Here is a 17,967-nt window from a genome sequence, read left to right on the forward strand (position 1 = left end):
CTACAGGCCAGAAGGGATGGCATGCAGTAGTCAAGATAATGAAAAGCAATGATCTGAAACCAAGATTACTATATCAAGCAAGGCTATCATACGAAATAGATGGTGAAATAAAGAGCTTTCCAGACAAAAAAAAGGCTAAAGGAGTTTTTTTTAACCACCAAACCAGTACTGCAAGAAATGTGAAAGGAACTGCTGTAATGAGAATAAGAAATATATATAAAGAGAAACAGGTATAAAAAATTAAAATGGCAATAAATAAGTACCTATCCTTTATAATAAAAGGCTAATTGACTGAACGGTGGAACGAATGGTCACTATGACATGGACTGACCACCAGGGACAGACACTCAATGCAGGAGCTGCCCCCTGGTGGTCAGTGCGCTCCCACAGGGGGAGCACCACTCAGCCAGAAGCAGGGCTCAGGGTTGGTTAGCGCAACTGTGGTGATGGGAGCCTCTCCCACCTCTGCAGCAGTGCTAAGGATGTCTGACTGCTGGCTTACTCCCACTCCCCGCGGGAAGCGGGCCTAAGCCGTAAGTCCGACATCCCCCAAGGGCTCATGGACTGCGAGAGGGTGCAGGCTGGGCTGAGAGACCCCCTCCCCAAGTGCACAAATTTCATGCACCAGGCCTCTAGTCAACAATAACCTTAAATGTAAATGGATTAAATGCTCCAGTCAAAAGACATAGGGTATCCATTGGTTATGCTTATATGCATGCATACAAGTCCTTTGGTTGATCTCTTACTGGGAGGGGAGTGAGAGCATGTGCTGGGGGGGTAGGGGAGGCTGGGGGAAGGTCAATTGGGAAAAAAAAGGAGACATATGTACTACTATTTGTAATACTTTAAACAATAAAAAAAGAAAATAAATAAATAAATTTAAAAAAGAGATAGGGTAGCTGAATGGATACAAGAAAAGACCCAATTATATTCTGTTTACAAGAGATCCACCTCAGAATGAAAGACACACACAGGTTGAGAGTGAAGGGATGGAAAAAATTTTCCATGCAAATGGAAACATATAAAAAGCTGGGGTAGTAATATTAAATTCTGACAAAATCAACTTCAAAATGTAGGTCATCACAAGAGACAATAAAGGTCACTACATAATACTAAAGGGATTGATCCAACAGGAGTATATGACTCTGGTAAACATATATGCACCTAATATAAGAGGACCTAAATATTTTTAAAAAATGCTAGAGGACTTTAAGAGAGAGATTGACAGTAATACAGTCATAACAGGAGACTTTAACACCCCTCTAACTTCACTGGATAGATCTTTCAGACAAAAAATTAACAAGGAAACAGAGACTCTAAATGACACACTGGATCAGATTGATTTAATTGACATGTATAAAACATTTCACTGCAAAGCTGCAGAATACACATTCTTCTCAAGTGCACAGGGGTCATTCTCAAAGATAGACCATATGTAAGGACACAAAACAATTCTCTATAAGTGCAAGAAGATTGAAATCATATCAAGCATCTTCTCAGATCACAATGGAACAAAATTAGAAATAAGCTACAGTAAAAACACTCAAAAATATTCAAACACCTGGAAGCTAAATAGCATGCTATTAAACAATGAATGGATTACCACCATCAAGAAAGAAATCAAAGTCTTCCTGGAAACAAATGCAAATGAACACACAACTACCAAAAAAAAATCTATGGGACATAGTGAAACTAGTCCTGAGAGGGAATTTCATAGCACTACAGGCCTACTTCAAAGAAAGAAAGAAAAGAAAGAAAGAAGAAAGAAAGAAAGAAAGAAAGAAAGAAAGAAAGAAAGAAAGAAAGAAAGAGAAAAGAAAAAATAAGGACATAGAAGCAATAATAAAAAAAATTCCCAGCAAACAAAAGCCCTGATCCAGACGACCTAGCATTCAACGAAGAACTAACACCTATCCTCCTCAAATTATTCCAAAAAGTTCAAGAGGAAGGAACACTTCCAAGCTCTTATTATGAGGCCAGCATTATCCTAAATCCAAAATCAGATAAAGACACTACAAACATAGAGAATTGCAGGCCAATATCCCTGCTGAACATAGATGCTAAAATCCTCAGAAAATATTAGCAAATCGCATCCAGCATTTAGTAAAAAGATCTTATAACATGAACAAGTGGGATTCATTCCAGGGATGCAAAGCTGGTACAATATTCACAAATCAATAAATGTGATACATCACATAAACAAATTGAAAGACAAAATTCACATGATCATATCAATAGATGCAGAAAAAGCATTCAACAAAATCCAACACACATTTTTGATAAAACCTTTCAGCAAAGTGGGAATAGATCGATCATATCTCAACATACTAAAAGCCTTATATGACAAACCTACAGAGAACAGCATACTAAATGGGCAAAAACTAAAACCATTTCCCCTAAGAACAAGAACAAGACAGGGATGTCTGCTTTCACCAGTCCTATTCAATGTAGTACTGGAAGTCCTAGCCACAATGATCAGAGAAGAAGAAGAAGATATAAAAGGCATCCAAATTGGAAAGGAGGAAGTAAAACTGTCATTATTCATTCACAGATGACATGATATTGTATATGGAAAAACCTAAAGACTCCACCAACAAGCTACTAGATTTAATAAATGAATTTGGCAATGTAGCAGGATACAAAATTAACACCCAGAAATCGATGGTATTTTTATACACCAATAATGAGTTGTCAGAAAGAGAAACTAAACAAACAATCCCATTTACCATTGCAACAAAAACATTAAGATACTTAGGAATAAACTTAACCAAGGAAGTAAAAGACATAAACTCAGAAAACTATAGGATATTTAAAAAAAGAGATAGAGGAAGACACAAACAAGTGGAAGAATATACTGTGTTCATGGATTGGTAGAATTAATATCATTAAAATGTCCATACTACCAAAGCAATCTATAGATTCTTAATTCCTATCAAAATACCAATGGTATAATCACAGAACTATAACAAATACTCCAAAATTTTAATATGGAACCAAAAAAGACCCCGAATAGCCTCAGCAATCTTGAGAAAGAAGAACAAAGTTGGAGGGGTCACAATACCAAATATCAAGTTATACTACAAAGCCACTGTAACACAGGGGTACTGGCACAAGAACAGGCATATAGATCAATGAAACAGAACAGAAACTCTAGAAATCAACCAAAGCCATTACACTCAATTAATAATCAACAAAGGAGGCAAGAACATACAATGGAGTCAAGACAGTCTCTTCAATAAATGATGTTGGGAAAATTGGACAGATATATGCAAAAAAATGAAACTAGACCAACTTATACCATACATAAGAATATACTCAAAATGGATAAAAGACTTAAATGTAAGTTCTGAAACCATAAAAGTCCTAGAGATCATAGGAAGCAAAATCTCAGACATCTCTCATAGCAATATGTTTAGGAATACATCTCCTAGGGTAAAGGAAACTATGGAGAAAATAAACAAATGGGATTACATCAAAATAAAAAGCTTCTGCACAGCAAAAGAAACCATCAACAAAATGAAAAGGGAATTCGCTGGAATAGAGGGATCATACCTCAACATAATAAAAGCCTTATATGACAAACCTACAGCCAACATCATACTCATTTGGCAAAAACTAAAACCATTTCCCCTAAGAACAGGAACAAGACAGGGATGCCCACTTTCACCACTTCTGTTCGACATAGTTCTGAAAGTGCTAGCCATAACAGTTAGACAAGAGGAAGAAATAAAAGGCATCAAAATTGGAAAAGAAGATGTAAAACTGTCATAATTCGCAGATGACATGATACTGTACATAGAAAACCCTAAAGACTCCATCAAAAAATTATTAGACTTAATAAATGATTTTGGCAATGTAGCAGGATACAAAATTAATGCCAAGAAATCTATAAACCAATAGTGAACTTATAGAAAGAGAAAAAAAAAATCCCATTTACCATTGCACCAAAATAAAAAATTAGCTACCTAGGAATAAACTTAACCAAGGAGATAAAATACCTATACCCGGAAAACTACAGGACACTGAAAAAAGAGATAGAGGAAGACATAAACAGATGGAAGAACATACCATGTTCATGGATTGGGAGAATCAACATCATAAAAATGTCCATATTACCCAATGCAATCCATAGATTCAATGCACTCCACATTAAAATACCAATGGCATATTTCAAAGACCTAGGATGAACTCTCCAAAAATTCATCTGAAATTAAAAGAAGACCCCGAATAGCTGCAACAATCTTGAAAAAGAAGAACAAACTAGGAGGGATCTTAATACCAGATATCCAGCTGTATTACAAAGCCACTGTTCTCAAAACTGCCTGGTACTGGCGCAAGAACAGACATATAGATCAATGGAATAGAATAGAGAACCCAGAAATCGACCCAAACCACTATGCCCAATTAATATTCGACAAAGGAGGCAAAAACCTACAATGGAGTCAAGACAGTCTTTTCAATAAATGGTGTTGGGAAAATTGGACAGATACATGCAAAAAAATGAAACTAGACCACCAACTTACACCATACACAAAAATAAACTCAAAATGGATAAAGGACCTAAACATAAGCCGGGAAACCATAAAAATACTAGAGGAATTCACAGGCAGCAAAATCTCAGAAATATGCCAAAGCAATTTTTTCACCGATACAGCTCCTAGGGCAATGGAAACTAAAGAGAAAATAAACAAATGGGACTACATCAAAATAAAAAGCTTCTGCACAGCAAAAGAAACAATCAACAAAACAATAAGAAAGACCACTGCATGGGAGAACATATTTGCCAATGTTATCTCCGATAAGGGTTTAAGCTCCAACATTTACAGGAACTCATATAACTTAACAAAAGGAAGATAAATAACTCAATCAAAAAATGGGCAACAGACCTAAATAGATACTTTTCGAAAGAGGACAGAAGGAAGGGCAAGAGACATATGAAAACATGCTAAAAGTCACTAATCATCCGAGAGATGCAAATCCAAACTATAATGTGGTACCATCTCACACCTGTCAGAATGGCTATCATCAACAAATCAACAAATGACAAGTGCTGGCGAGGATGCGGAGAAAAAATGACCCTGGTGCACTGCTGGTGGGAATGCAGACTGGTGCAGCCACTGTGGAAAACAGTATGGAGTTTCCTCAAAAAACTAAAAATGGAGCTCCCATTTGACCCAGTAATCCCACTCCTAGGAATATATCCTAAGAAACTAGAAACACCAATCCGAAAGGATATATGCACCCCTATGTTCATAGCAGCACAATTCACCATAGCTAAGATTTGGAAACAGCCTAAGTGTCCATCAGCAGATGAGTGGATTAAAAAACTGTGGTACATCTACACAATGGAATACTATGCTGCAGTACAAAAGAAGGAATTCTTACCTTTTGCAACAGCATGGATGGGATTGAAGAGCATTATGCTAAGCAAAATAAGCCAGTCAGAGAAAGATAAATGTCACATGATCTCACTCATTTATGGAATACAATGAACAACATAAACTGATGAACAAAGATAGAATAAGATCACATATTTTATTGTTTTTTTTCCTACATTTTACCTTCAAAAGATAATAAGACATCTCTTAGGTCCTAGTTAGCATTGAAAACCCTACATGTCCCATGAAAGTATTATAAACAAGAGAAAGACAACAACAGAAAAAAAGCTTACCAAAAATTTCAAATGAAATCTATATAGAAATTCATGGAAGATAAATAAAAATTATTGTGCATTTTACTGGGGAAGAAAATTAATTGGGCTTATCTATGAAAACTTCCAGTTTGGGGTGATTTTAAGCAAGGTAAAGGTTGTTGGGGTTTTTTCCCCATTGCCATGGTCACAGGCCATAACTCAATTTGTCCTCAATGTTACAAAGGGTAAAAATCTTAAGTGGTTTTACATTACACTAATCATCTTAATAGAAAGCTGTTTATCCAAGAAAAATGAGGTTCATAAGCTATCTTAAAACAAAAATGCCTACATCTCCAAAAAAATGGAATTATCAAAGTCCAAGTGACTCTTGAAAAATCCAGATGCAAGTAGAGTTTTTATTTCATTATATTTTTCCAGTGTTGTAAAAGCAAAGATTGAATCATTGTATTATCTTTTCACAAGAGGCCTTTAGCTGGAAGATTCTGGCTTTTGAATCAACCTATAACTGAAATCTGAACTCCATGCTCTAAACACCAGACACCATCTAAACAATCGCAAAAATAAAGTATATCTTTCCCAGTGATAAATTCAGTATGGTATTTCTTTAAAAATAAATGGTATTAATACTTTCCCAAAATAACTTAGGTGAGTATGAATAAAGATATTTAAAATCTTTGACTACATTATTGACAAAATGTTTGTGAGCAAATTTTGAAGAATTCACATTGATTAGCTTTTTAAAAGTCTATACATTTCTATATAATATACATTTCTAAAGTATATATAAATATAATATATAAATACTTGTTATTCTAAGAATAATGTATTGAGTTCTGCCCATATTCCGCTAATAAATTAACCCTCTTTAATTAAGTTCTATTAATTAATGTACCATAATCATAGAAAAATTGTATTTATTTGTAATATGCTTCCTTAAAGGTTTACCATATTCTTCAACATTAAATTAAAAAGAAATAATTAACTTTTAAAATATACAATACTGTTTAACATCCCACTCAGTCACAGTCACAAGAATCAATTAAATGAAAACAATAAAAACCTGTTCTGATCACATCTAGTGTACTTTATATACTAGAGTTTTACCTCTTTTTAGTCAGTGATTTTCAAATATGGCAAAACTGTTGACAATTCACTCATCAGAACTCCATAGAAAGCAACATTCCAGACAAAAGCCTTTCCAACATAATTAGCAAATTAGATCATTCAACTTTCACTGTGTAAGAGATTCAAGAGAGAACAGCATTGCAGACCTGGATAAGATAGTTTATTTGGGTCCATCACAGATAAGTTTAGCAAACTGAACAAAATGAAAGAAGATAAAAAGGGAAATGCAGGTAGGTCTATCCTTTATACAATCTTTCATAGCCACCTTATGGGTTATATTCAGGCCCATAGTTTAATAAATCAAAAAAGTTAAACTAGAAATTGTGATTTGACTTATTATTTGAACTAGAGCCAAGACTTTTTCTTTGTACACAGGCCTTCTAATTAGATCATAGTACCTTATTTCATAAATTAACCTTACCACCACAATGAATGCATGAACTTTGATTTACAGATTTGTATTCTTTAAAACAGAAAGAGAATATAAAAACACTTGCACATCAATAGGAATTCAGAATGCTTATGCATTTTTACAATTATTTTTAAACTGCAGAGCCAGGACTGATATGAATTGAGTGAGATCTCAGACTAAAAATTTTAAGGGTATGCCAAAACTCATTAATCAAGATAAATGTCAAGGTAATGCCATTTTTAAAAAAGCAATCCACAAATAACATTATATTAATTGATGAAAAATTGGATGCTTGTTCCCTAAGATCTGGAACAATAAAAGGGTGCTGCTCTCCTAACTTCTATTCCACAACATGCTGGAAGTAGTAGCCAGTACAATTAGTCAAGAAAAAGAAATAAAAGGCATTCAAATTAGAAAAGAGGCAATAAAACTATCTCTATTCAGAGGTGATATGAGTTGCATATAGAAAATCCTAAAGAATTGCCGAAACCGGTTTGGCTCAGTGGATAGAGCGTCGGCCTGCGGACTGAAGGGTCCCGGGTTCGATTCCGGTCAAGGGCATGTACCTCGGTTGTGGGCACATCCCCAGTGGGAGGTGTGCAGGAGGCAGCTGATCGATGTTTCTCTCTCATCGATGTTTCTAGCTCTCTATCCCTCTCCCTTCCTCTCTGTGAAATATCAATAAAATATATTTAAAAAAAAAAAAAGAAAATCCTAAAGAATTGAGTAAAAAGACTATTAAAATTAATAACTGAGTTTTTCAAAGTTACGGGGTATAAGATCAATATACAAAACCCAATTATATATGCTTGCAATAAACAATATGAAAATGGAATTAAGAAAACAATTCCAGTCATGGGTGGGTGGCTCAGTTGGTTAGAACATCGTCCCATACACCAAAAGGTTTTGGGTTTGATTGCAGGTCAGGGCACACACTTAGGTTTCAGGTTCAATCCCCAGTAGGAGCACATACAGAAGGCAACCGATTGATATCTCTCTCTCTCTCTCTCTCACTCTCTCTCTTTCTCTCTCTCTCTCTCAAATCAAGAAAATCATATGCTCGGGTAAGGATTTTAAAAAATGAAAGAAAGAAAGAAGTTCCGTTAATAATAGTATAAAATACTTTGGAATACAGTTAACAAAAGAAATGCAAAACGTATACTATGAAAATGGCAAAACACTGCTAACAAAATCCAATAAGGTCTAAATACTTTTATTTTTTAAATCCCATGTTCACTGATTGACTTAAAATGCTTCCCAAAGTGATAAGCAAACTTAACATAATCCCTATCAGAATCTCAACTGACTTCTTTGTAGAAACTGTCTAACTGATTCTAAAATTCAGATGGAATTGCAAGAGATCCAGAATAGCCAAAACAATATTGAAAAAAAAAAAAAGAACTAAAGTGGGAAGACTCATACTTCCTAATTTCAAAACTTACTACAAGGCAATGGTAATCAAAACAGTGGCACAAGAACAGACATACAGATCAATGGAATAGAATTAAGGATTCAGAAAAATAAAGCCATATTTCTATGGTCAGCTGAATTAAGACAAGGGTACTAAGATCATGTAATAGAGAAAAAACTGTCACTTTAACAAATGGTACTGGCACAACTGGATGCCACATGCAAAAAAAGAATTAATTTTGACACTTCACACTATATACAAAAACTAACTGAAATGAGTCAAAAACCTAAATGTTAAAGCTAAACTATAAAATTCTTAGAAGATGATATATAGGTAAATCGTTATGTCCTTGGATGTGGCAAAGGAGACTTAAATATGACACCAAAAGTATAAACAACCAAAGAAAACATAGATAATTTAGACTTCATTAAAACTAAAAACTTTTGTACCAAAGGATATTACCAAGATAAGTGAAAAATCAATGTACAGAATTGGAGAAAATATTTGCAAATCATATATTTGACAAGGGATTAATATTCAGAACTCCATTTCAACAACAAAGAAGTCGATTAAAAAATGAACAAAGAACTTGAACAGGTATTTCTCTAAAGCAGATATAAAAATGACCAATAAGCACATGAAAAGATGCTCAACATCACTGGTCATTAGGAAAATGTAAATCAAATCCACATTGAGATTTGGTATATCCATACAGTAGAATACCATTTAGCCATAAAAGGGAATGAAGTAGAGACATATGCTAAAACATGGATGACCATTAAAAACATTATACTAACTGAAAGAAGCCAGTAAGCCCTGGCCTGTGTTTCTCGGTGGTTAGAGCACCTGTGCATCAAAGGGGTCTCAGGTTCAATTCGCTGGTTGCAGGATCAATCACCAGGCCCTGGCCAGGGCAAGTGCAGGAGGCAACCAATTGATGTGTCTCTCTCACATTGATGTTTCTCTCTCTCTCTCCCCCTCCCTCCTTCCCTTCCACTCTCTCTAAAAAACAATGGAAAAAATATCCTTGGGTGAGGAATAACCAAAAAAAAAGAAACCAGTAAAAATAGTAACATATTGTATAACTCAATTGATATGAAATATCCAGAAGAGGGAAATCTATGGACAAAGAAAGTAGAGTAGTGGTTGCTTTAAGCTGTAGGAGACAAGAGGTAAGGAGTGGACAACAGTAGGTTAATAATAAAATAATTAATTAATTAATAATAATACAAGAATAAACTCTGTGTTTCATGTACTCACAACTGTAAACCCACTTTTGCCCCATCTTGAATATCTAAAGGGTAGGAGATTTATTTTTCTCAAGACAAAAATACACCAAAATTGACTATGGTGATAGTTGCATATATCTATGAATGTACTAAAAATTATGGAATTGCACATTTTAAATAGATTAATTCTATGGTATGTGAATTAAATCTCAGTAGACCTGTGTTTTAAAAATGTACATCCTTGCAGAAAACCCATGATGAACAAAATATCAATATTTTAAATAAAGGCAGCATCAGCATTACTGATTTCTCCTACTGCCTCAGGTTCCAGGATGGCTCAGCATGGCACTGCAGCTGTCTCACCCATATGCAGTGACAGCTTTTTAAATTTTAAGCATTTAAATGGATCCCTAACTTTCAGGAGTTATCGCAAGACACACAACTTTGTTTTCTTAGAATCAACTTTCTTTTCACACATTTGATTGGCAAAAGTAATATTAAAAGAATGTAATCACAGTAGCTAGTACAAAATAGGTTTATTATCAAACCGCTGACTAATGACACCAGGGCAGTGCAAGCAAAACTGGAGGGACAACTAGAGAAGAGAACCGTAGTCAAGAGAAGTCAGTGTGTCATGGCATCAATTAATATGACTTAAAGGCTTTTGACTTGTTAATTGGGGCTTCCAATGTTCCTGGTTTAGAGTAGGATTGCCAGGCAAAATATAGGACATCCAGTTAAATTCAAATTTCAGATAAACTGTGAATACGTTTTTAGTATAAGGATGTCCCCAATATTGCATGGACTCTCTCTTATACTAAAAAAGAAAAAATTAGTTGTTGTTTATCTGGAATTCGTGTTTGACTAGGTATCTTGCATTTTCATTTGCTAAATCTGGCAACCCTAGTTTGAGGAACCAATTGCTAGTAGGGCAAACCACAGGGATTGAAAATGAACAGTGAGGATGACTGAGGATTTGGGAGTCTGCCCTATAAACTTCAGCTTCATTAATTTCTTACTAAGAGTAAAGAAAGGAAGATGATTTGAAAACAAAAGAATTCACTTCTCTAAATATTTTTAGTACTTAGCATTTCTGATCATTACTCCATCTACCTTCAATAGATTAGAAAACCAAATTTTTATGATCATTTATGTATTTACTTACAGAAACACATAAAATATCGTTCTAATATTTCCCATTAAATATTTCTCCCTTCTTTCCAAAATTTCACATTACTAACAATAAAAGACAGGTTGAAGGTGTTGGATTGGGTTACTATTTAAAAGAGGGGGGTGGGAATCACTTGAAAGTATCCAGAGCACCAAGGCTTACACTTAGAACTTTGTTTTCTTCAAAGTTTAGGACTCATACTTGAAAGGCTCCTTTTCTCTACTACAGGAAGATGTCAAGCAGTCCAGGTGAGAAATCTATAGCCCCCAAACAGAGGCCCAACCTCTGATCTCCAGCCTGGACAAAAGTTCAGAGACACTTGCATTTAATCCTCTATCTGTTTTATCAATGACCCCCCCCCCCAAAACAACAACAACAACAACAAACCCACATTTAATCCTCTATCTGTTTTATCAATGACAAAAAAAAAAAAAAAATTTTGGTTTAAAAAGCTTTTACCAAAGTGATTAGAAATTTAAAGAGAGAAAAAGGCACAAAAGGGAATAAAAAGGTGTGTTTTTTTTTTTATGTTCTTCTCACAATGTGTATGAGAAGGGGAAAATACAGCAAGAGGCTATGTAAATATGCTGTCTTTAATAAGTTCATGTCAGTCTTAGACTTCTATGTTAAATCTAAGTAATCTTCATGGCATCTCACTGAAGCAGATAATTTCATCTATAGCCAATAATACATGAAGGAATTGAATAAAAACATTGAACAAAACATCTGCTATCACAATAACCTACATCACCATGAAAAGGTCAATGATGTAGGCATTAACTCACTACTCAGTATTTCACATTTCCATTACCAAACTGCACAGGTTGTCCTTAATTTCACTAAAGTTAGAATTCTCATACAGATCTAACTGAAGATCTTATTATATACACTAGGATATTCGTTGCATCACTATTTGCAAAAGCAGACACAGTCCAAATATCCATCAATGAGGGAGTGGTTGAATAAACTACGGTACATATACATAAAGGATTACTAAGCAGCTGTAAAACACAGGAATATCTCCATTTACTACTATAGGGTTATCTCCAGCATATATTCTTAAGCAAGAAGAAAGAAGAATGAAATGGAGGAGGAGGCCCTAACTGGTTTGGCTCAATGGATAGAGCATCGGCCTGCGGACTCAAGGGTCCCAGGTTTGATTCTGGTCAAGGGCATGTACCTTGGTTGTGGGCACATCCCCAGTAGGAGGTGTGCAGGAGGCAGCTGATCGATCTTTCTCTCTCATCGATGTTTCTAACTCTCTATCCCTCTCCTTTCCTCTCTGTAAAAAATCAATAAAATACATTTTAAAAAAAAGAAGGGGAGGGAGGAAAGAAGGAAGGATAAAACTTCATAGTGTGTACAGTGTGCTGGCTTTTTTAAAATATATTTTTATTTATTTCAGAGAGGAAGGGAGAGGGAGAGAAATATAGAAACATCAATGATGAGAGAGAATCACTGATGGACTGCCTCCTGCATGGCCCACACTGGGGAATGAGTCCACAACCTGGGCATGTGCCCTGACCAGGAATCGAACTGTGACCTCTTGGTTCATAGGTCAATGTTCAACCACTGAGCTATATTTACTGGGCAAGTGTGCTATCTTTTATGTAAGAGGAGGGAAGGGATGGTTACCTATATTGGGAGAGAAAGGTTGTAGTTAGACTTCTTTTAATATGACTTCCTTTGCAGATTTGACTTTTAAAATGTATAAATATTATATCTAATTCAAAACCAAAATTAATTTAAAAACCAATATTAAAAGTAAAATTAAATAAATGGCCCAAACTGTGTATCTTGTTGTTAGTATGACTACACAAAAAAAGAAATACATTTCAAATGACTTTAAAACAAAATTTATATCTTAAGGACACCAGCCCGGACAAGAGTTAATAGGCTTGCCCACAAGTGCAAATATGTATATACTAGAGGCCCGGTGCATGAAATTCATGCACGGGGGGTGTGTCCCTCAGCCCAGCCAGCACCCTCTCCAATCTGGGACCCCTTGAGGGATGTCCGACTGCCCTCTCACAATCCAGGACTGCTGACTCCCAACTGTTCGCCTGCCTGCCTTCCTGATTGCCCTTAACCGCTTCTGCCTGCCAGCCTGATCACCCCTAACCACTCTGCTGACAGTCGGATTGATGCCTAACTGCTCCCCTGCCAGCCTGATTGCCCCCAACTGCCCTCCCTTGCAGGCCTGGTCCCTCCCAACTGCCTTCCCCTGCTGGCCATCTTGTGGAGGCCATCTTGTATCCACATGGGGGCAGGATCTTTGACCACATAGGGGCAGCCATCTTGTGTGTTGGAGTGATGGTCAATCTGCATATTACTCTTTTATTATATAAGAGAGGCCTGGTACATGGGTGGGGGCCGGTTGGTTTGCCCTGAAGGGTGTCCCGGATCAGGGTGGAGGCTCCCTTGGGGCATGGGGTGGCCTGGGCGAGGGGCCTGTGGTGGTTTGCAGGCTAACCACGGCCCTGGAGACCCAAGTGGAGGCCCTGGTATCTGGTATTTATTTATCTTCTATAATTGAAACTTTGTAGCCTTGAGCGGAGGCCTGGGCCAGCCAGAGCAGGCGCGAAGCTTGGCTTCCTCCATTGCCAGAGAAACCCAAGCCTCATGTTTGCAGCCATTTTTGTTGGGATTTATTTATCTTCTATAATTGAAACTTTGTAGCCTTGAGTGTAGACCAAGGCAGGCCAGGGCTGCAGGAGCTTGGATTCCTCCATCACTGGGGGCAACTCAAGCTTCCTGCTCTCTCCAGCTCCGTGGCTGCCACCATTTTTGTTGGGATTTATTTATCTTCTATAATTGAAACTTTGTAGCCTTAAGCGGAGGCCAAGGCAGGCCAGGGTATGCAGGAAGCTTGGCTTCCTCCATTGCCAGGGAAACCCAGACCTCCTGTTCGCTCCATGGCCTCAGCCATCTTGGTTGGGTTAATTTGTATACTCACTCCTGATTGGCTGGTGGGCATGGCTTGTGGGTGTAGTGGAGGTACGGTCAATTTGCATATTACTCTTTTATTAGATATGATGTGCACACATGCACACACAAATTATAAATTTTTTCCAGTAATCATGTTGTTGATGGTAGTGTTAGTCTTATTTTGACGTTATTGTATATGTGTAGTGGGATAAACAATAATAATTATGTAAAAGTGTCACTGAATCTTAGGATTGTTGAAAGGGGATACAGACATAATATCAATGAGTTTAAGTAAAAATTCTATAGCTTTGAATTTGAACTGTCATTATCAATAAGAACTCATAATATAGTTTATTTTAAAGGAAAATTATAGCAGTGTACCTGGGATAAGCTTAAAAACAATGACCAATCTAGTAGCAGTAATATTCTTAGAAACTATATTGTCATATCTAAACATCCCTCCCCCCCAAAAAAAGGAACAAGGACTTCATTTTTATTTGATTTCAGAGAGGAAGGAAGAGGGAGAGAGATATAGAAACATCATTGATGAGAGAGAATCACTGATCAGACGCCTCCTGCAGGCCCCACACCAGGGATTGAGGCTACAACCCAGGCATGTGCCCTGACTGGGAATCGAATCATGATTTCCTGGTTCATAGGTCCATGCTCAACCACTGAGCCACACTGGCCAGGTAAGGACTCCATTTTTAAATGGCTGATTATGGGGTCTAGAGCAGAAAATGTACAAGAGGAGCCTAGAATATTTTATCATACTGAAAAGCAAGGAAGACATAATAGACTATTAGGGCCATGTAAAAAAGACTCTGAAGCTAACATAAGTAAGTTTCCATTGGCCAAATATGGAATCATTTCAACATCAATAAGGGTAATAACTGAAAGAATTAAAGCATATATGTTTAAATTCATGAGTTCATAATGATACTAAAATTTATCAATGATTATTTTTGGAAGGTACTAAAGAGTTAGCTCATTTTTTGTAGTTTAAATTCTATTTTGTCTGATATAACTATTTGTACCTTGGCTTTTTTTTTCATTTCCATTTAAATGAGATATCTTCTTCCATCCCTTCACTTTATTTCTTTTTTTTTTCACTTCCATAGGCTCTACCTTTATTTGTTTGTTTGTTTGTTTGTTTGTTTATCTTTTTTTTTCCTTTTTAAAAAAATTTATCTATTGTCTAAAGTTTTACAAATGTCTCATGGCATTGTATTTTTATTCTATATATAGTTAGTTTATATTATATACAAACTTTATTTATGGTTAAATAAATAAAGTGTTACAAAATATTTATTTAAAAGGAGGAAGACAGAATCTGAAAGGTTTGGGAGCCACATACAGTGACTCGCAGAGACCTGAGCCAAGAGAACTCTAAAACTAGCTCTAAGTCTGGTCAAGAGGAAAAGAAAAATGTCCTTTACCATTATTACTGGTATCTGATAGCTCAGCACACAAAACTAAGAAACACTAGCCCCAAAATTGAAATCAAAGAAGATAAAGAAAGAGTGGTGAAGCGGTTTACAAGAAACCCAACAAACAAGCGTGAATATGCAATACTAACTCCTAGTAGTGCTCTTAGACCTAATCCACCAGCAGCCATGACATCAAGGTTGATTAAGGAGTCTAAGATAAAAGATGTAAGGGGAGACTAGTTAGAATTTCAATTGTGAAAGAGTGGTAAGAAGCTGAATTTGACGGATAGATCAATTATTGATATAAAGCTATGACCCACATAACATGCTCACCATTAGGATAAAGGTTAGTTGCACCTCAGCTGGCCTGTATATGTGCTGAACTTCAGAGGACTAAGAAAAAGGGGGTCAGAAAGAATAAAAGGTCAAGAGGCCAAAATACCAAGGGTTTAGCTTCAGAAGAAAATTCCGTCACAAAAAGCTCTCATCTCCACTCTAAACATATGACTAAGAAAAACATTAGAGACAGAGACTAGAACTATTGGTTCAACTCATAAATTCTAAGTGGGTTTCATTTTCCCTAAGCCTGGGCTAACATCTGAGCCAGTAACTCAGGGTTTCTTCCTTCCTTCCTTCCTTCCTTCCTTCCTTCCTTTCTTTCTTTCTTTTTTCTTCCTTCCTTCCTTCCTTTCTTTCTTTTTTTATCTAGTACTTTTTACTTTTCTTTTTTTTATTGTTGACACTATTACAGATGTCCCCTACTTTCCCCCTTTGCCCCCTTCCACCTAGCCCAGCCTTATGTGTCCAAGAGCTATGCATATATGCAGATATGTTCTTTGGCTACTCTCTTCCAGTGCCCCCCACCCATCTCCCCTCTGAGATCTGTCAGCCTGTTCCATGTATCCATAACTCTGGCCCTATTTTGTTTGTCAGTTTATTTTAATTAGGTACTTTTAGAACCAACACTGAAAGCAATTTCTTCAAGACTCTGATGTTTGATACTTAAATCATGTCATGCTGTGTTAGTATGTCCTATAACTAAAAAAAGATGCTTCTAAAGGAATGATTTTTATTCCTCCTTTCATGTCCTGACAAATAGCAGTAATATAAAATCTGGAACATCAAACTCATCTTTATCCTGTCCCTCTGTTTTAAAAAGGTCATTGAAAATTCTTAATAAACTATAAAACTATATTTAATTTATATCAAATTAACCTTACATGATAAGCCAAGGAGACCACATTTGATCAGATTATCTACAAAGAGAGCATATTTTTATCTTTTGCTAGAACTGTAATAAATATTATTTATCATCCAAAAACAAACTTTTGTTATGTTAGGAATTACACCCTAGCCATGGATTTAAATTTTTTCAGACTTAGTCTGCAGTAAACAATAAACCAAATGATTATTCATTTTAATTTTATTTGGCAAACCCATTTAGGCTGATACATAGATGGTAAACTATTATTAACTTACAGGTAAAAATCATGAATATCCAGCCCAGCCAGAGTGGCTCAGCGGTTGAGTGTCGACCTATGAACCAGGAGGTCACAGCTCGATTCCCAGTCAGGGCATATGCTCGGGTTGCGGGCTCGATCCCCAGTGTGAGTCGTGCAAGAGGCAGCTGATCAATGATTCTCTCTCAACACTGATGTTTCTAACTCTCTCTCCCTCACCCTTCCTCTCTGAAATCAATAAAAAAATATATATTTTTTAAATCATGAATATCTGAAGGATAGCTTTGCCTCTATTAAATCAACATCATCAATAATAATTTAAATTTGTTTTACCTAACTAAAACATACAGCATTTGTTATAAATATTTGTCTTCAACAAAAATTTCTGACACATATATCTTTTCTGATTTTTCATATTAAAAATGTAAAGCTTAAAGTACTGTCTTATAGTGCTTAGTCAGTCTTTGCTTTTCTCTTCCTGCTTATTTAGATTGACCAGAAAAAAGGTCAGCTCCCTCCCCACAATTCCCAATATAGCATGCATTAAGCTTTAAAATATACGTAAGGATAAAAAACATTTTCTTCCATACTAAAAAATGTACTGCTATTTTTAAATATTGATTTAACAATTTAATGACCTCTGAAAAACTAGGTGCTTGAGTGACTAACATTAGATAGCTAATTTGACTCTCTTCACTCCAGATATTGGAGAAATGGTGACCCCCTGTTTGACACTAAGACTGAGTCTTATTTATGCAGAAAAGAAGCTGGGTAGCTACTGTATAATCCAACCATAGCTTCTTCTAGAAATCTTTTTTAAATAAACTTTTCATATATATGAACAGTAGAGTGGAGAGAAGAGACTTACTAGTCACACAGACCTGAGCTTAAAACTTGAGCCTGGCCACATATTTTCTACTTGTTTCCCCTGGGTTTTAATTTCTTCATTGGCAGTGGGATAATAATGCCTACTTCTTAAATGGTGGTTATAAGTATTGAATGGAATAACATAAAGTTAAGTACCTAACTAAGCAGAGTCACAATAAATGTTAATTCCCTAACTTCTCTTCCCTATTTGATAACTTTGAATTTTAATATATCTAAGTAAAAACCTCTTCAAATAAAGTACTTTCATTGGAACCATGGGA

The 17,967-nt window shown here is 36.0% G+C and overlaps 1 protein-coding gene across 4 annotated transcripts in view; it reads right to left on the bottom strand.

The window, feature by feature from the left end:
* KLHL13 (kelch like family member 13) overlaps nt 1–17,967 on the bottom strand; it is a 224,081-nt gene that overhangs the window by 158,724 nt on the left and 47,390 nt on the right. The gene's annotated exons all lie outside the window — the stretch shown is intronic.

Source organism: Plecotus auritus (assembly GCF_963455305.1).
Source record: "Plecotus auritus genome assembly, chromosome: X".
In the NCBI taxonomy this organism is placed as follows: Eukaryota; Metazoa; Chordata; class Mammalia; order Chiroptera; family Vespertilionidae; genus Plecotus; species Plecotus auritus.